This window comes from Euprymna scolopes, chromosome 35, assembly GCF_053919585.1.
Source record: "Euprymna scolopes isolate OS-2025 chromosome 35, ASM5391958v1, whole genome shotgun sequence".
Lineage (NCBI taxonomy): Eukaryota > Metazoa > Mollusca > Cephalopoda > Sepiida > Sepiolidae > Euprymna > Euprymna scolopes.
This window is the reverse complement of record NC_136516.1, coordinates 6,817,568-6,822,500: the sequence shown is the minus strand read 5'-3', so window position 1 is coordinate 6,822,500 and position 4,933 is coordinate 6,817,568.

Genomic DNA, 4,933 nt, shown 5'->3' with positions numbered 1-4,933 from the left:
GCTAGACATTGGAATTCCTTCCCGGTTTCCTGCTTTACACACTGTAATGACATGCATGCGTCCAAGTGTGATGTGTACAGATATCTCGCTGCTCAACTCAATACAAAGGTCCTGGATATGACCTTAAACTATATCCGATGGTGAGGCCCCACCTTGCGGGCTTTGGGGAGTGTGGAGCCACCCTTTAATTGCCGTTGCTCCCAGGTAAACTCTATCTCGGACTGGTAGTAGCTGTTAGGGTCCCAACTGTGGATTAAATAGAAACCGACTTTAAAAGAAAACCCAAATATACTCTATTAAAAATTGTTCTTCAAAACCACTGGATTCGGCATTAAATAACCTGAAAAGGGTTGATATGCCGTAAAACAAAAACAACCAACCAACCCAATACAAAGTATTAATTTAGATATTGTGACAAATAGTAACCCCTCACGTTCAAGTCGCATTGTGCTTTGTTTTAAGTGAATAAGAAAGAAAGAAGTAATCTAGTGAGTTAGCATCATTGAACGACTGTTCGTGGTCAGAACGCGAGGCTTTCAGCGTATATTTAGACGTATCTTTCGATGTCTTCCCAAAGCTGCTAACCGTCAGTATTACGTCTCAATACGCAAATCTTATTCCTAAGGGAGAAAAGATCAGGATGTACTTATTTTGTATAGATTATCACCCTAAATCGTAAGCCAATTACCTATTGCACAATTATCCGATGTTCTCTTTACATGTATAAAGAGAACATCGGATAATTGTGTAAATGGCTGAAGACTTCCTGCGTTAATAACACTCTAACGCTATCTCTTTTTTGTTCATCTCTAACAAGGCATATCGCCACTTGGACGTAAGGGGATACAATTTGAGCACATGCCAGGAAAAAAACGAACAAGATGTTTGTTGACGTTACATTTAAACTTAAGCCTATCATTACAGTCAGGAAAGCAGGTTATTGGAAAGGAATTCCAATGTCTAGCTGCTCGAGTAAAAAGAAAAGAAAGCCTTCTGACGTTAAGAGAGCTTAACAATCAAGGAATGTGGTTTGGTTGCTAAGTGGGTTTATCGGGGATGTGTACGTTGAAGAGACATAAGTGCAATGAGTTCATCAGATCATATTCCATTCAATACTTGTAAAATAGGGACAGATATGCAAAACAGCATAGATGAGACAGGGGTTGGGGCTTAGTTGACAAAGTGGGGAATATTATATTGAAAACTCTTTTTCTGACCTTCTCCAAAAGGGAGAGTCGGGTGGTATATGCACGTGCCCAGAATATATATATATATATATATATATATATATATATATATATAAACTTACTAATTTACTAACTAGCTCTACCTACGTATTGAGCACTTTTGAAGTAAATACTTAAAGTTTACGCATAAATCTATACTTTCGTATATTAAATTTGTGTGAGTAAATGAAGTAGTTATATATATATATATATATATATATATATATATATATATATATATATATTAGCAGGTTGCCAGGCGTTGCCAGATCGTAAGATACGCTATAATATGATATTTTAATTGATGTAGATCACGTATTTATTATTACAGAACAACTTCTCTAGCGATTATTTTATTTTACCAAATATATAGTTGTGATGTCAAAAATAAATATGACTTGGGGGCCATCATCTAGAATAGAAATTAAAACATAGAATTCCCTTGTGCAGTCGTGTGAAACGCATGTGTTATTTTTCTGTTATTAATATTATTGGAATTTTCCCCTTTTCTTTTCTTTGTACATATTTGTGAATTATTCCATGGATTTCGGCCTTTTGGATTATTTTGGATCATCTTCCAATTACGCGATTTCCTTGGATTTTACTTGTGCAAATGGAAATTTAATTAAATTTCTTGGAGTTATATTTTTGTAATTTTACCGTCGTTGGATTATTTACCTTTCACCAAACTATCCATTCACGTGTAATCACCTTTTTCTTCACCATATTCCCTCTGCTTCACTTTTTTGTTTTCAAGTAAGATCTTTGACTTACTTGTTGTTTCATCAAATACTTCTGCATGCAAAATCCGATCCCGCATTTTGCTAATTCCTACCCTCTGATGAGAAGGAAAGTATTTCTTTGAAACTCCGCGGATTAAGGACTATCCACTTATCAAGTGTTTCCTTTTCAGATTAAACATGTTTTTAACTCTTTTTCAAAGTGTATTTTTAACATGTTTTATTAACTATTTGCTCTTATTATAAGCTCTATCTCCTATTTTGTTTTATCGAGCTTTTACATCTGGTTGAGATTACTTTATAAATATTAATTCTTTAATATTTATGATATATTTTAGTTTTACTATCTTGTATCATTTTGGTAAATTTAATTGTAATTTTTATTTTATTTTATATATATATATTATTTTATATATATATATTTTATTTTATATATATATATATATATTTTATTTTATATATATATATATTTATATTTTATTTTATATATATATATATATATATTTCAGTGTGCTAGAACGTTACAAACTTACATTCTACGTAATAATGTAGAATGCAGAAACTATGCATAAATAAAATTCAGCGTAATAGTCAAATGAAACCAATGACCTAATAAGAAACCATAAAAACGATTAAGTCATAAATTAAAGCTCGTTTTAAAATTATTATGCTAATTAGTAAATTTTCATGTAGTCCCTCGCAGATTTTTGACTGAGTACATTAAAAAGTTTATAGTAATAATATTTTCATATTAATAGAAAATATAAAACTTTTTAATATCAATACCACAGCGAGTAAAACATAACCCCCTCTCTCTCTTGCTCTCTCACTCTCTTATATATATATATATATATATATATATATATATATATATATATATATATATATATATATGATGAAAATAATGGAAATAGTATTCCAACAAAATAGAGAAATAAAAAGGAACAAACCGTATTGTGTTCATCAACGTTTCGTCTTTATTTCATCCAGAGGAAGTCTCGAAATGAAGACGAATCGTTGATGAACACATAATACGGTTTGTTCCTTTTTATTTATCTCTCTCTCTCATATATATATATATATATATATATATATATATATATATATATATAAATATATATATATATATGTATATGCATATATATATATATATATATATATATATATATATATATATAGAGAGAGAGAGAGAGAGAGAGAGAGAGAGAGAGAGAGAGAGAGAGAGAGAGACGCAATATAAGCACACCGGTTCTTGTTAGACTAGCGAAATTAAGCAACTGTAAGCCTAGCCAATACCAGAAAGGTGACAATTTGAGAATTCTAAGCGCTTTATGTTCTGCACCTGGCAATGGCAATTTCCAGTTTTGTATCTGGCAGCACATTTAAAGACACCGCGTAAGATGATTCCTCTGAGTTCGTCAAAAGATGCATCTAGTAGAAGAAAAACTCTTATATAAAAACCTCAATTCTAACTCTATTCTGCTCTATTTTCTGCATTCAATTCAACCGACAGAGATGAGCAGTTGTTCGAAAAGGTTTGAATTATTGTATAAAAGTTATATATATATATATACATATATATATGTGTGTATATATATATATATATATACACACATATATATATATATGTGTATATATATATATATATATATATATATGATGTTATCAGCTTGTATAAATATATTTTTTGGAACGCGTTTCTAGTCATATTTTCATTACTTTAAGATCCTTTTATTTTCATCTATTTATATATGTATTTGCATATCCCTCGTTTACTGTCTGTATCTCCTATCCTTTGTTCTGTACTTTGTCATCAATTTCCCTATTTTGTCTTTCTTCTTTGTTATTACGAGGGGCGTGCAATAAGTAATGCCCCTGACCCACTTCCCATAGAAGTAGAGCAACGAAACTTGGCACAGTTATTAGTCTGTCTCTACGTAGGAACCACCCAGAGTCATGCAGTTCTCCCATCGTTTGATGCAGCTCTGGAGACCATTTTTGTAGAACACTCCAGGTTGGTCCTCCAACCACGACGTGACTTCAGAAATCAAGGCTGCATCGTCTGGGAAACGCTTTCCTTTCAAAAACAACTTCATGGCTGGGAAGAGGTGAAAGTCAGAGGGTGCAAGGTCAGGAGAGTAGGGAGGATGGGGAAGGAATTCATAACCACACGCCCGTGCTTCTGATCTGGCAACATGCGAGTTGTGGACCGGAGCGTTGTCTTGCAGGAGGAGGGTACCTTTGCTGATCTTGCCCCGCCCCCTTGATTTTGATAGCTTGCCTTAATTTCCTCAAAAGTGAAGCATAATAGGCTCCTTTAATTGTGGTACCCTTTTCCAGGAAATCTGTCATTACTACTCCGTCCTGATCCCAGAAGACTGTGATCATGACTTTGCCAACGGAGGGCTGCAACCTTTGCCTTCTTTGGAGGTGGTGAGTCCAAGTGCTTCCACTGCAGTGATTTGGCTTTGGTCTCTGGATCATAGTGATGAAACCAGGTTTTATCCTGTATAATTAGTCTTTTGAAAATCTTTGACTCATCTTCTTGGCACATCTCGAAATTCATCCTCGAGCACTCGACGCGTTCTCGCTTCTGGAATCGTGTGAGCAACCTGGTAATCCATCTGACAGACACATTATGCATATGCAAATGGTCATCAATGATAGTTTCCACAGATCCTGTCTTAATCTTGACATGCGCTATTCGACGAATAGTAATGCGCCGATCTTCAAAAATGGCAACCTCAACTTGACAGACAGATGCCTCATCAATGGCAGAAGGGGGAAACCAGGCTTGGGAGCTGTTTCCACAGATTTCTGGCCATGTTTGAATTCACGATGCCAGCGTTTTACAAGGTCATATGATGGGGCATTATCACCATACGTTTCTTTCATTTCATCAAAAGTCTCCTGTAGTGTGCGTCCTTGCAAATACAAAAACCGGATCACTGCTCGACATTCAACAGG